A 16,702-nucleotide genomic window follows, 5' to 3' on the forward strand; every position below is an offset into this window, starting at 1 on the left:
TTTAGGGAGAATAAAAAGATGTTCTGGAAGGAGGTAAATAAAGTGTGTAAGACAAGGGAGCAAATGGGAACTTCAGTGAAGGGCACAAATGGGGAGGTGATAACAAGTAGTGGTCATGTGAGAAGGAGATGGAGTGAGTATTTTGAAGGTTTGTTGAATGTGTTTGATGATAGAGTGGCAGATATAGGGTGTTTTGGTCGAGGCGGTGTGCAAAGTGAGAGGGTTAGGGAAAATGATTTGGTAAACAGAGAAGAGGTAGTGAAAGCTTTGCGGAAGATGAAAGCCGGCAAGGCAGCAGGTTTGGATGGTATTGCAGTGGAATTTATTAAAAAAGGGGGTGACTGTATTGTTGACTGGTTGGTAAGGTTATTTAATGTATGTATGACTCATGGTGAGGTGCCTGAGGATTGGTGGAATGCGTGCATAGTGCCATTGTACAAAGGCAAAGGGGATAAGAGTGAGTGCTCAAATTACAGAGGTATAAGTTTGTTGAGTATTCCTGGTAAATTATATGGGAGGGTATTGATTGAGAGGGTGAAGGCATGTACAGAGCATCAGATTGGGGAAGAGCAGTGTGGTTTCAGAAGTGGTAGAGGATGTGTGGATCAGGTGTTTGCTTTGAAGAATGTATGTGAGAAATACTTAGAAAAGCAAATGGATTTGTATGTAGCATTTATGGATCTGGAGGAGGCATATGATAGAGTTGATAGAGATGCTATGTGGAAGGTATTAAGAATATATGGTGTGGGAGGAAAGTTGTTAGAAGCAGTGAAAAGTTTTTATCGAGGATGTAAGGCATGTGTACGTGTAGGAAGAGAGGAAAGTGATTGGTTCTCAGTGAATGTAGGTTTGCGGCAGGGGTGTGTGATGTCTCCATGGTTGTTTAATTTGTTTATGGATGGGGTTGTTAGGGAGGTAAATGCAAGAGTTTTGGAAAGAGGGGCAAGTATGAAGTCTGTTGGGGATGAGAGAGCTTGGGAAGTGAGTCAGTTGTTGTTCGCTGATGATACAGCGCTGGTGGCTGATTCATGTGAGAAACTGCAGAAGCTGGTGACTGAGTTTGGAAAAGTGTGTGGAAGAAGAAAGTTAAGAGTAAATGTGAATAAGAGCAAGGTTATTAGGTACAGTAGGGTTGAGGGTCAAGTCAATTGGGAGGTGAGTTTGAATGGAGAAAAACTGGAGGAAGTGAAGTGTTTTAGATATCTGGGAGTGGATCTGGCAGCGGATGGAACCATGGAAGCGGAAGTGGATCATAGGGTGGGGGAGGGGGCGAAAATCCTGGGAGCCTTGAAGAATGTGTGGAAGTCGAGAACATTATCTCGGAAAGCAAAAATGGGTATGTTTGAAGGAATAGTGGTTCCAACAATGTTGTATGGTTGCGAGGCGTGGGCTATGGATAGAGTTGTGCGCAGGAGGATGGATGTGCTGGAAATGAGATGTTTGAGGACAATGTGTGGTGTGAGGTGGTTTGATCGAGTGAGTAACGTAAGGGTAAGAGAGATGTGTGGAAATAAAAAGGGCGTGGTTGAGAGAGCAGAAGAGGGTGTTTTGAAGTGGTTTGGGCACATGGAGAGAATGAGTGAGGAAAGATTGACCAAGAGGATATATGTGTCGGAGGTGGAGGGAACAAGGAGAAGAGGGAGACCAAATTGGAGGTGGAAAGATGGAGTGAAAAAGATTTTGTGTGATCGGGGCCTGAACATGCAGGAGGGTGAAAGGAGGGCTAGGAATAGAGTGAATTGGAGTGATGTGGTATACCGGGGTTGACGTGCTGTCAGTGGATTGAAGCAATGCATGTGAAGCGTCTGGGGTAAACCATGGAAAGCTGTGTAGGTATGTATATTTGCGTGTGTGGACGTATGTATATACATGTGTATGGGGGGGGGGTTGGGCCATTTCTTTCGTCTGTTTCCTTGTGCTACCTCGCAAACGCGGGAGACAGCGACAAAGTATAATAAAAAAAAATAAATAATATAATATTGTTATATAACTCCAAGAACCCTTTCTCCAGCGTTCTTGCAGCATCAAAGCTGCAACACAGTCATTAGCAAGGAAAGGATGGACTTCACTGGAATGAGGAGATCTCTGATGAGATTGTACTCCAATGATACAACTTTGCCAAAGTTGTCGTTTCACTTGTGGCATAATCACATGCAAGCAAAGTCCAGTAATGCTTTGACCTCTAATACTACTACACATACTGGTCTGTAGTTTGAAGATATGATATGGCTTTCTAATTATCTTAGTTTGCAAATTATTTTGATGAAGACTTGTTTGTTAGATGCAAGGTTCACTTGTAGTAATCATGGGGCAGTCTTTAAAGTTTAATGCTGTTAACCTGAAAGTGCAGTATTTAATGAAACGAAGAATGTTATGAATTAATTTGGTAAGGATAAAATCATTGGGGTGATTAGTTCTGTATAAATGGGGTAGTGATTGTTTTATTTTGTTGCTGTTATTTGTAATGTTTCTTTGAGTAATTTCTTTTGTTTATTCATCAAAGAAACTGAAGTAGATATCATTGTGTTATGGTTTTGATTAATTGCTTCAGTCATACAGGAGATAGTCATTTTAGATCTAGTTAGAGTGAATGTCTTTTATTTATGTGCTTGTAAAGCCTATCCTTTATCATTGTAGAATGTAAGCTCAGTGGAAGGCACGAATGAAAACTCAGATCATTGGAAAATTGATTTTTGAGTTTAATCTATTTGGTAATAGAAGAAATATTTTGCAGAATATCACTGTGTTAAATGTACCAATATTTTATTAGACTTTGTTCTTCAAATACTCATCAGAATATTTTCGTTAGGATCATAGATACTCTGGATATTGCATGAAGTAGACTGTTGGGGAAAATTTTGCTCTGGTTGTTTGTTCACCAAATTTTTTTCTAATGTTGGTATTATACACTGACAACAGTTAGAATTTTGGATTAGATAAAGGTACAGATGTTGTAGAGGTTATTTGTTAAAACCATTATACTAATGGGGCATTAATATGGAAGAAAATGCCACTCACTATGAATTTTATTTTTTGCAGACTCTAGCACTTGTAGTCTAAGACAACAGTGATTTATTGCATGAACATGTGAGATGCTTCCTGTGTTCTGCATACTTATGCATTTCTTAAAAGTTTAACAACAAGCATCAAATTATCCTTTACATAGCTCTTGTTTGAAAATGCACAATATTATTTATTATCTATAGCCAGTTAGAATGTACCTGGTTATGCAAACTACTAATTGTCATGTTTTTTAGAGGGAGGAATGTATGATTAAGATAGATTTCATAAAACAAGATTAGTTACAAGTATGGTTGCCAGTTGTAGGACTGTGTATGCTAAACACAGTTCCCAGAAAAGCATTGTCATGAATAATTGAAGAGGTAATGTAAAGACACATGTATAATACGTTGTTGCATAGCAAATTGTTATCAAGTTATTATTCCTCTTGTCTAGAGGGCCTGTGGCTTCTTTCACTTTTGATTTTTGTTTGAATGTTTAATATTAGCAGAATTGCAGCAATGATGTATATTTTGATCAAGATTTTCATAATTCTTTTCTTTATACACTACAGTAGAGATATGTCTTGTGCCTGTTACGTCATTACTGAGTAGTAGACCAACATAACTTAGAAACCATATTGACTGATTAAAGTACTAATGCTATTCTTATTTGACTGTGTCATGAATTCATCTGATGATGAACAAATGAAGATCAGTCTATTGCAGAACACTGTCAACAGATATAATCAGTCAGGACTACTATGCAAACCAACTATTACCCATAGACCCTTCACCTTAGCATGTACTTCACTGAGCAGATTCAAGTTAATAAACACATTTAGGTATATCCACACCAGAAACTAGTGCTGGTGCCTCTATTTTACTAGTTTTGTGATGTATAGTATTTCCCACAGAGCAAGTCATAGTGGAAGAAGTTTAGGTTCATCATATATTTGTCTTGATTATTCCAGATTCTCAGAAAACAGTACCAACATTATAATGAAAATAAGGTTATTCAAGAATTTTCGGGAATGAAACCAGTTCTTTTGTTTCTGTTGAGCACTCAGGATGGGCATTATTCTTCACAGCTTTTGTTCTTTGTAACTGTAGCTGAGATGACATGGGCAGTTGGATGTTATAATCATGACCATTAAGGATTTGATATACATTCTTATTATTATATTTGATCGCCGTTTCCTGTCAGCGATGTAGCGCCAGGAAACAGATGAAGAAAGACTCATCCACTCATATACACACATACACGTTCATACATGTACATATACATACATATACCTACCGCCATATACACATATACACACATACACATACAAAGGCATATATATATATATATATATATATATATATATATATATATATATATATATATATATATATATATATATATATATATTATATATATTTATTATATATATATTATATTATATTATATATATATTATACATATATTATATTTTCCCTGGGGATAGGGGAGAAAGAATACTTCCCACGTATTCCCTGCGTGTCGTAGAAGGCGACTAAAAGGGGAGGGAGCGGGGGGCTGGAAATCCTCCCGTCTCGGTTTTTTTTTTTTTTTTTTTTTTTTTTTCCCCCCAAAAGAAGGAACAGAGAATTGGGCCAGGTGAGGGTATTCCCTCAAAGGCCCAGTCCTCTGTTCTTAACGCTACCTCGCTAATGCGGGAAATGGCGAATAGTTTGAAAGAAAGAAAAGATATACATATATATATATATATATGGATAGAGTTGTGCGCAGGAGGATGGATGTGCTGGAAATGAGATGTTTGAGGACAATGTGTGGTGTGAGGTGGTTTGATCGAGTAAGTAACGTAAGGGTAAGAGAGATGTGTGGAAATAAAAACAGCGTGGTTGAGAGAGCAGAAGAGGGTGTTTTGAAATGGTTTGGGCACATGGAGAGAATGAGTGAGGAAAGATTGACCAAGAGGATATATGTGTCGGAGGTGGAGGGAACGAGGAGAAGAGGGAGACCAAATTGGAGGTGGAAAGATGGAGTGAAAAGGATTTTGTGTGATCGGGGCCTGAACATGCAGGAGGGTGAAAGGAGGGCAAGAAATAGAGTGAATTGGAGCGATGTGGTATACAGGGGTTGACGTGCTGTCAGTGGATTGAATCAAGGCATGTGAAGCGTCCGGGGTAAACCATGGAAAGCTGTGTAGGTATGTATATTTGCGTGTGTGGACGTGTGTATGTACATGTGTATGGGGGGGGGGGTTGGGCCATTTCTTTCGTCTGTTTCCTTGCGCTACCTCGCAAACGCGGGAGACAGCGACAAAGTATAAAAAAAAAAAAAAAAAAATATATATATATATATATATATATATATATATATATATATATATATATATATATATTTTTCATACTATTCGCCATTTCCCACGATAGCAGGTAGCGTTAAGAACAGAGGACTGGGCCTTTAAGGGAATATCCTCACCTGGCCCTCTTCTCTGTTCCTTCTTTTGGAAAATTAAAAAAAAGAACGAGAGAGGAAGATTTCCAGCCCCCCGCTCCCTTCCCTTTTAGTCGCCTTCTACCACACGCAGGGAATACGTGGGAAGTATTCTTTCTCCCCTATATATATATATATATATATATATATATATATATATATATATATATATATATATAAATATATATATATGGAGTGAAAAAGATTTTGTGTGATCGGGGCCTGAACATGCAGGAGGGTGAAAGGAGGGCAAGAAATAGAGTGAATTGGAGTCATGTGGTATACAGGGGTTGACGTGCTGTCAGTGGATTGAAGCAAGGCATGTGAAGCGTCTGGGGTAAACCATGGAAAGCTGTGTAGGTATGTATATTTGCGTGTCTGGACGTGTGTATGTACATGTGTATGGGGGGGGGGGGGTTGGGCCATTTCTTTCGTCTGTTTCCTTGCGCTACCTCGCAAACGCGGGAGACAGCGACAAAGTATAAAAAAAAAAAAAAAAAAAAAAAAAAAATATATATATATATATATATATGTATATATATATATATATATATATATATATATATATTTTTTTTTTTCATACTATTCGCCATTTCCCGTGTTAGCAAGGTAGCGTTAAGAACAGAGGCACTGAGCCTTTGAGGGAATATCCTCACTTGGCCCCCTTCTCTGTTCCTTCTTTCGGAAAATTAAAACGAGAGGGGAGGATTTCCAGCCCCCTGCTCCCTTCCCTTTTAGTCACCTTCTACGACACGTAGGGAATACGTGAGAAGTATTCTGTCTCCCCTATCCCCTTGTATATATATTTTTTTTTCTTTTTTTCTTTTTTTATACTTAGTAGCTGTCTCTCACGTTAGCGAGGTAGCCCAAGGAAACAGACGAAAGACTGAATCAGCCCACCCAAATACACATGTATATACATAAACAACCACACACGCACATATACATACCTATACATTTCATTGTATACATACATATACATATACAGACATGTAAATATATACACATGTACATATTCATACTTGCAGCCTTTATCCATTCCCATCGCCACCCCACCACAAATGAAAAACAACCCCCACCCCCTTGCACGCGAGTTAGTGCTAGTAAAAAGACATCAAAGGCCACATTTGTTCACACTCAGTCTGTAGCTGTCATGTGTAATGCACTGAAACCACAGCTCCCTTTCCACATCCAGGCCCCACAAAACTTTCCATGGTTTACCCCAGACACTTGACATTCCCTGGTTCAATCCACTGACAGCACATCCACTCTGGTATACCACGTCGTCACAATTCACTCTATTCCTTGTATGCTTTCACCCTTCTGTATGTTCAGGCCCTGATCGCTCAAAATCTTTTTCACTCCATCTTTCCACCTGCAATTTGGTCTTCCACTTCTCCTCGTTCCCTCCACCTCAGAGACATATATCCTCTTGGTCAATCTTTCCTCACTCATTCTCTCCGTGTAACCAAACCATTTCAAAACACCCTCTTCTGCTCTCTCAACCACACTTTTTATTACCACACATCTCTCTTACCCGTATTGTTACTTACTCGATCAAACCACCTCACACCACATATTGCCCTCGTACATCTCATTTCCAACACATCCACCCTCCTCTGCATAACCTTATCTATAGCCCATGCCTCGCAACCATATAACATTGATGGAACCACTATCCCTTCAAATATACCCATTTTTGCTCTCTGAGATACTTAATTGCTGTTTCCCGCATCAGTGAGGTAGCACCAGGAAACAGACAAAGAATGACCCAACTACTCATATACACATAAATGTCCCATATATGCACATATACATACATATACATATCAACATATGCATGCATATACATACACAGACATATACATATATATACACATGTACATATTCATACTTGCTTGCCTTCATCCATTCCTGTCGCTACCCCGCCACACACGAAATAGCATCCCCCCCCTTTCAGCAAGATAGCGCCAGGAAAAGACAAAAATGGCCACATTCGTTCTCACTCAGTCTCTAGCTGTTGTGTAATGCCCCAAAACCTCAGTTCCTTATCCACATGCAGGCCCTACAGACCTTTCCATGGTTTACCCCAGATGCTTCACATGCCCTGGTTCAGTCTTCTGCCTCCTGGCGCTATCTTTTTAATGCAGGACATGGCAGTTAAGTATGAAAAATAATGAGAATGAAACATGTTTGTGGGAAAGCTCATGGTAAAAAAGATCATAATGCTTGAAATATGTTCATGTTTATGTAGAACAAAATGTCACATAGAAAAACCCAGAATCATCTTATATACTTGCGTGAATGAGCATCTGTGCTGCCATCCAGGGCCCTCATATCCCACACTCATCACCCTCCCATACCAGTGTAGCAGAAAGCATCCCACTCTTTTTGGATATTTTCTTTTGTGACATATCAAAAGACATTCTTTAACGGAAGAGAAATTTTGGATATCTTTTTGTATGTGTGGAGGGCAAATATGTGGATGAAATGTGCAATGAAAGGGTTAAAACAGAAACTACAGGTTTGATAACTTTGATGATACCACAGGCAGAAAATCTTGATGCAGTGAGCCTTGCCTGTGATAAAGGTGCCTTGTATCTAAATATCTTTGGTTTCCTACATCAGGTTGCATTGTAACTGGTTTGAAAAGTGTAGGTATCATATCTTATATTAGAAATAGATAGTATACTTATGTCCTTAGATATAGTAATTCAGTATTGTTGTTAGAACTTGGATATAGACGTACCACATAGTGTAGAAATTCAGTTTGTAGTGTTTCAAGCCTAGAAAGTGTGATATTAATATGATTGAAAAGGAAGATATTTGGGAAGCTTAAAGTTTAATAGATTTTGGCTTAAATCTCAGAAGTACTGGTAAAGCTGAAGTGGCACCTCCAAAATGGAGTCATCATTTTCAGCATCAGTATGAAATGCATATTGTTCCTTCAAAGGTTATGACATTGTTAGATATGGATGGCATTGATAATTTAGATTTTATTGTCATTAAGAACTCTGAATAGTTTTATGGAAAATTCATTAATCTTTTAAGATTTTGAAATCATATCTTTTTCTTTTGTTTACTTAATGGTAAAGGTTTCAGGTAATCATAGACTCTGCATGCTGATCTCCTTATATGTGAATGTGTAAACCTAGTGATAAAGGTTTCAGGTAATCGTATGCTTTGCATGCTGATCTCCTTATATGTGAATGTCTAAGCCTGGGATAAATGGTACTGTTTTAATGGGTACAGATGTTGACCCCATACTAGATGAAGATATAGAAAAGTTTTCAAAGTTTTAGCATTTTAGCAATCCAGAGATTGACTCTTTGGTACATCTTAACTATTTACCCATTAACAATTGTTCCAACAAAGTTTAGTGTGATTTATGGTTTTGTACTTCAAAAAATATTCCAGTATATTTTCTCCAATATCAGGTTTGTCCATTCAATAACACGTCTACCACAAGAAGAGGTTTGAGCTATCAGCTGTATAATTGGTCAGAGTTCAGATTTCAAATGTTTCAAGTGTTGAAGGATTTTCTTGTGTCTTTAGTGAAGCTTAATTTCACTTTTTCAGTACTGTATTCTTTTAGATTTCATACCATGTTTACCACATCCTACCTTGTTTTGAGAATTGCTTTACTTGAGAGTGGTTTGTTTGTGTGGTTGATACTTGTGATTACTTTTTTGTACATTGCCACGAGAAAACTTTCCCTGGGGGGGGGGGGTTCCCATCTCCCATACTTTCTATAGCATCATGAAGACTTAAGTCTTTGTAAGATGTTGGCATTTGCTGTCTCCTTGCTTAACCCATTTCATCTATTCCACCACCCTTTAACTAAACCATCCTTCTTGACCAGCCTCTTGCCCAGCTTATAATCATATGCTCTGGTAACTCTGGTATTGCACTTTGAGAAAAGTTGTTTACTATCAGTCATCCATCTGATTTAGGAACTCAAAGGCTGCTATCAGATCAAACCTTTTCTGTCTTTTATGGTGGAAAGCTGTATTGTTCCAGACTTTCATTTTAGCTTAGCTCTTTTGATTGGGGTTCCATCTTGGTTGCTTCTCTGTAGACCCTCTCAATCATATCTGTGATTCTTTAGATGGGTTGAACAGATTGGGAGACATCCAACTTCGGTCTGTATTGTGAATAGCTTCCCAAACATATTCTTTTATAAATACTTACAGTTTTGATATTTGCTAGCAGACAGTTTACTTCTTTCTCATTTCTCTTGTATATCTCTGGCAACAGATTATGTACAATGTGTGTGTATGTGACTAAAGTTTTTGCTACAAGGAGAGATTTACATTCAAATTCCTCCGTCTATTAAACTTGTAGATATGTATCATATGTTTTACTCTTGCACGACACACACACACACACACACACACACACACACACACACACACACACACACACACACACACACACACACACACACTCTGAAACCATTTATTAACCAACTCAGAAAGCAGATGAACTTTTAGGTTGGTTTTGGGCCAATTGCTGTGCTCAGGATTAACACCCATATAAGTTCTAATCTGGGGGGGCCTATGCTGGCTGACCCATGGTCTGTAATGCTTATCACTGCATGTTGGAGGTTGTGTGTGTGCAATTACCATGTGTGTAACATGGAGTTTAACTTCCATGTTGCTTTGTCTCCTAACCATGTATATATGTATCATGTATTTACTTCTTTGTATGAATGCACACACTCATACGCACACACACACACACACACCTCACCCAAAGACAGGTACCCATTTATCTACCAGCCCTGATGGTAGGATGAACACCTAGGTTGGGTTTTGGCTGACTATCACACTCAGGATTCAAACCCCTGTGTGTCAGACCTCAGGCTGGCCTGTGTTGAGTTGTGGTGAGTAATGCAAGCCATTAAACCATAGAGGTCCATGTATGTGTGTGTGTAATAAATTGTTTGTACTATATGGGGAAGAAGTCTGACATTCATGGGGGCCCCATATCTTTGACATTTTCTGCTGTCATACAGCCTTTTCAACTTATGTATGCTGTCTGTGGCTACTGTATGCTAAAACAGCTTAACCCATTCTTTCATTACTCTTATACAATAAAGGCACTACTTTACATTCTTCAGACAAGCTTCTTTGATTTCATGTTTAGTTTTCTGGTCATTACTTCCCTATGTCTTTTGGAGAACTGTTCACCATCCACATCAACAATCTGTTCGAAATCTTAAAGTTTTTGATGAGGTCACCCCTCACTCCTCTTTTTTCCATGGTGGGCACATCTGTGGCCTCAAGCCTTTCTCTGTAATTCGGCTTCCTTAGTTCTGATACCATATTTGTTGCCCTTCTTTGGACCTATTTTATTTAGCCCATTGTTCTTTAGTTATGATAACTTATTCTAGTATGGTGAAGTATTCTAGTCTTAGTCTTATGTTGTGTGAACAGCCAGAGCACTGTTTCTTTGTCCATATGCTTATAAGCTACTCTGCTATTTGCCAGCAGACACTTTGTTTATACAATTTTCCTACTGCAGGGTTCCAGAAACAGGTCAGGGATGGTCTTCACCTCCAAGTCCTTCCCATACAGATTCATGCAGCTTGTATCTTTGTAGGTATTATTCGTATTAAGGCCTTCTTTAAAGGTTTTCCATGTTCATTACCATATATTTACTGTGGTTGAGTATCATCAAACCTTTTAACAAACCAATTTGGAGTCTGTATATATGTTTAATTACCTACTTTTAAAGTATGGTAAGAGAGTTTTACACTTGTGGGGCCCCACCTTTGGAACATTCTTCTTAAATATTTGTTTATATCAGCATTAACCATGTCTTTAGTAGATTTAATCCATCCATCCACCACTTATATGGTAAAAGTACTTTTTCTAATCTTTGAAATAAGTTTCTTGCTTAATTTCATGTTTTGTCCTCTGACTGCTTTGTCAATACATCTCTTAAGGAACTTTTCATTGTCAGCATCATCATCTGTTTGAAAAATTCAATGGCACTGATCAGGTTACTCTGCTCTTCAATCTTTCAGGGTGGGCAAATTAAGGCCTTCAGCTATTCTCTGTCACTTAGCTCCCTTATATTATGGTACCATTTTCCTTGTTTTCTGGACTTTCTTAATGAGCTCTCTCTACTTCTTTAGGTTAGGTGACCAGACTTGAGAAGCATGTTCGGGTTTTGGCCTTATTTGAGTTATGAACACCTTGGTGAACATTTTCTATCCATGATATTGAGTGCATTTGTAATACAATATTTACTTGCACACAGTTGGTCTCAACTATTCTAAGATGGTACTTTGGTGACTAGTTTGGGATATTATCAACTCCTAAATCCTTTTCACACAAAAACTCCAGCAGATTATTTCCTGCTAGATCATAAACATATTAAGGGCTTCCTTCATTGTGACTCATCCTCATTACTTTACATTTCCTTGAGTTGAACTTCAACCTTGCATGAGATCAGCTTTAAAGTCTGTCAGATTTTCCTTGTAAGTTGATACAATACTCCATGCTTTTCACTTCCCTCATTATGTGCAAACATATGCCGTTAAGAGTTCATACCTTTGTGCAAGTCATTTATATAGATCAAGATGTGGAATGATCCAGTAAGAAAACCCTGTGAGACTCCATTATTGTACTCAACCCATTTTGAGAATGTTCCTTTTGACATTTTTTGTTTGCTTCCTTTCACTGAGATAAACTTTTTTCCACTGAAGGACTCTCCCTCTGATTCCTGCTTGGTGATAAAGCTTTTTATGAAGTACTGTGCCAAATGCTTTCTTTGTGTGTGTGCTTGTCATTATCTATTTGTACAGTTTGGGGAGGCAGATCTACACTACCAACATTAAACATTTTAATTTTTTTGTACTGTCAGCAGAAACTGTTTTGCCAGTTACTTTTCCATTTACAACTTTTTTAGACTATAACAGCTTTCTTCCTGAGTTTCTTGTGTATGCTTATTTTTGTTCTGCTCAAGCTTTCTTAAACACTTTTTCACCTCAATTGTTGTCAGACTGGTTTGGAAACTTGAAGGATATGAATAGATTACCCCTTTCTCTCTTATCCCCTTTGATGGTCAAATTTATGACCTCTTACTTTTATCTGGAAATTGGCTTTCTTTATCCAGATGTGACCAAATTGAGAAGCATATTCTGTCAATAGTTTGCTAAACATTTTCTTATCCCTGACTTAAATGCAATTCTAGTGTTTGCCTACAAACAATTTGCCTTTTTCACATTTCTTGAAGTGGAGCTCAGGCAAGAGGTTAAGTACAGATTTACATAGCGTCTTTTCTGCTTGATCACAGTATGTATCAAGTCCTTCTTTCACTATGTCTCTTCTTCATTACTGTGCACTTACTTCTTTCATTTGCCTATTCAGTTTTTTAGAGGGTCGCAGTTAGATTTTCGTGCCTTAGCTTTTAAACTTTTATTTCTTTTTTCTTATTCATTCTCCGAGCATTAAAACTTGTGAAATATGGTTCTTATGAACACATTAATGCCGTATGGTAATGTAACTTCCCACATAACCCTCTTATAGATCTTATAACTTGCACATTACCCGGCTTGTTCTTTCTCACCAAAAATACATAGTCTCTACTTCAGTGTCTCATTGCCTGTACTGAATATATTAATATCTTTTGATTTAAAGATTTAGCTGTCATTATTACTCATATTTGGGCACACTTGTTACTTTCTCCTGAAACTCCATCCCCATTGTGTTTCCTCTTCTGCTGTGTCTTGCCCAACCATTTGTGTTACTTTTTACATAGAGTTTCTCTGTAAGATATGCTTTCCCAGTAATTATGTGAGTTCTTTCCATACTCATTCTAAAGTTCCTGACTACAGTTGCATGGCATACCAACATACTGTCGCAGTAATCTTCAGTCATGCACACTTGCATTTGGACGTATGGTCTTACATGCATTTAATATTACAGCTTAAAAAAGATCTTTTCATTGCACTTATATTTCTCACTGTCCCGTAAGTTCCTCTCCAAAACCATTTACACTCTTCAACAAGCCTACAATAATGGCAATTATATTCCATTTGATTGTCCCCTTAACCATCCTACTTTCACCCATACTTAACTTTACCTAAATTACTGTACCAAAAGACTATGTCCGTCTATAGCCTCCAATATACACAGTGGCTTGCCTTTCCAATTTCATTCCATTTGAGTGTTCTATTAGCCCTCAGTCTTATTTCACATATATCTAACCTCCCAAAGGAGGTTATTTTATGCCCATTTATATCCTTCATGCTCAGTGTTTGACTTTTGCAATCTCATTTCATTACCCCAGAGTCTAGTTTCATTCACACCCAATTCTACCTGAATTTCTCTCCTAAAAAAAGTTGTTTTCCTCATTTTGATTCATTTCTCTCTCTTGTCATTCTGGAATTCAGAATTGCATGTCTAGTCATTGGTGATTTCAGTCTTTTGAACCTCTTCTGGAATTATTATTTTTAGTGGTAGGTCTTCATGGAAGCATAAGACTTTTTTTTTTTACATAGATAAAGGGCAGGAGTAGAGACATTATGGTGCCATTTTAACCAGTTCATATGTATGTGTGTGTCTTGTGGGAACATGTCTGATACTGTATAATTGACAGTTTGGGCTGGCTTCAAGAAGTAGAACCTCGGGTGTCAATGATCTTTGGGGAACTGTTTGCATAATATCCCTTACCCATGATCAGTTTCTTTGTATACTGTACCCCTGATCATTTTCTGTGTTTACAGTATTTCATGTTCAGTTTAGCCTCGTTGATGATTTTTAATTGATTAAATTCTAGTTAGTTAGATGGGTAAAATGTGACCCCTGTAACTGTGTTATGGTTTCTAAATGATGGTGGTTCCCTTTTTGATAATGATGTATTGTTTATGGCAAAAATGTTAACAGCTGTTATTTGTATTTAAGAAAATATTTTGATAATGTGCAAGTGAGAAACACAGACTTCCTTATGGTTTATGAATTTTTTCTTTTATTGACTTCAGTAGAATCTGCAGTTAATAGTATATTACCTATGTTTGGGAATAAAATGGGAACTCTCAGAGAAGTTAGAATATATTAGAACAGATATATAATGTTATATGATAAAGAACTTTTATTTTTGTGTCCACATAGTAGAATATTCATGTGATAGACATAGAGACTCATATGGGAGATGCTAAAATGCTAAGCAGTACACAAGCAAGGCAGCACTACTACCAGCCAGAGTAGGTAATACAGTGTTTTTCTCATTTGCTTCTGAATACTAAAAGAACATGTAGCAGAGAATTCATCAGGAAGTGATTTGACCGTAGCACTTTCAGTTTTTACACCAAAGTGACTAGAAGTAGCTATATTGATGAGAGGTTGAAAGATAGTAAACAAAGTACATATTCCCTAAAGATTAGAACATGAGTTTCTTATCATAGAAATCGTTCACTAGCTTTTCTACAACCTTTTCTCAATAATAACCTGTTTAGTTACATTTCTGTGGGAGGATGTGGCCTTTCTTTGTCTGTTCCTGGCACTAACTTATAAATGTGGGAAACAGCAATCAAAGATGAAAAAAGTTCTGTTTCACACTCCTGAGCAATGTACTTGATAGATGTAGGCCTGTCATGTGTTAATATCTTTTTTAACTGGTACCATAAATGTTCTTAGGAAAACAAACAACTCAGATTTTAGAATACATTTTTCTCCTGCATATTTTGCAGGAAAGGTAATTATTGCTAAACAGATGAATGATTATGCAATTTTGATAATTTTGGCTGATATCATTGACATCCAGTAGGAGTGGTTCACAGGAGCAGTGCCACTAAACATGCCTTGACTTTGTATTGCTTCATCCATGTGTTTCTCCGTAATATGAGTTGTCGTTAAGTAGGATGTTGTGTAGATATTGTACATGGGTGTGTTTCAGGCTTACTTGCCTGTTATGAGAATTTTTAATATATATGAAATGGTGGTGATATGTAAGAGTTGAGTTGATTTACAACTTCTCATGTGAAAATATAAGTGTAAATAGATAGAGTTTGATCATTCTATTTGCACTTCAAAGAAATTAGTTTTCTAATTTCTCATTGTTTAGCAGTTGACATATCGTTTAATAGAATGTTTTTGACATGTTTTCCTATGGTTTTTCTGTTGTGTCCTTCAGTTTAGTGAATGTGTTATTTAGAAATCAAACATTCCTCATGCTTAGACTTGATGAAGGTCAAGTGTAGCCTCATATACACAATTGATATTGGATTTAAGTATATCATTTCAAAATATTACTTAGCTGGTCTTGATGTAGCACCTGAATGAATAGTTTGTAAGGATTTATGATAAATTGCAGCAATTTGATATATCGTAAATTAGAATGATTTTAACATCTTGTCATTGGAAGAATATTGTACAGATCATGTATTGTATACTCTTGTGTGCACTTGATCCAGAAAATTTTTGAACTTGTAATGTTATTAGTATCAGGCACTACATTCACATGCATATGGATGGAGACATGCATTCTTCCCTTCTCATACACATACATATGCAGTATGTACATGTAAGTGTACACATATTTATATGTCTATATTGACTTGGTTACATAATGATATGCATATTTATAGTTGATTATTTTCCTTACCACATTTAATGAATATTACCATACTTTGTATCACAGCGTTAAATTGAATGAATTTTGTGATTATACCTGGAATTCGTTTCAGGGTTTTGGCCATCAGTCATTTGGCAAGGCAAATTATGAATATATATATTTATTTGTCTGTTTCCTTGTGCTACCTTGCTAACTTGGGAGACAGCGACAAAGCAAAATGAATAAAATAAATAAATATATTTTTGTTTTTTTTATTTTGCTTTGTCGCTGTCTCCCGCGTTAGCGAGGTAGTGCAAGGAAACAGACGAAAGAATGGCCCAACCCACCCACATACACATGTATATACATACACGCCCACACACGCACATATGCATACCTATACGTATATACACACACAGAGACATATACATATATATACACATGTACATAATTCATACTGTCTGCCCTTATTCATTCCCGTCGCCACCCCGCCACACATGAAATGAAAACACCCTCCCCCAGCATGTGCGCGAGATAGTGCTAGGAAAAGACAAAAAAGGCCACAATCATTCAGACTCAGTCTCTAGCTGTTATGTATAATGCACCAAAACCACAGCTCCCTTTCCACATCCAGGTCCCACAAAACTTCCATGGT

Source organism: Panulirus ornatus, chromosome 32, assembly GCF_036320965.1.
Source record: "Panulirus ornatus isolate Po-2019 chromosome 32, ASM3632096v1, whole genome shotgun sequence".
NCBI lineage: Eukaryota > Metazoa > Arthropoda > Malacostraca > Decapoda > Palinuridae > Panulirus > Panulirus ornatus.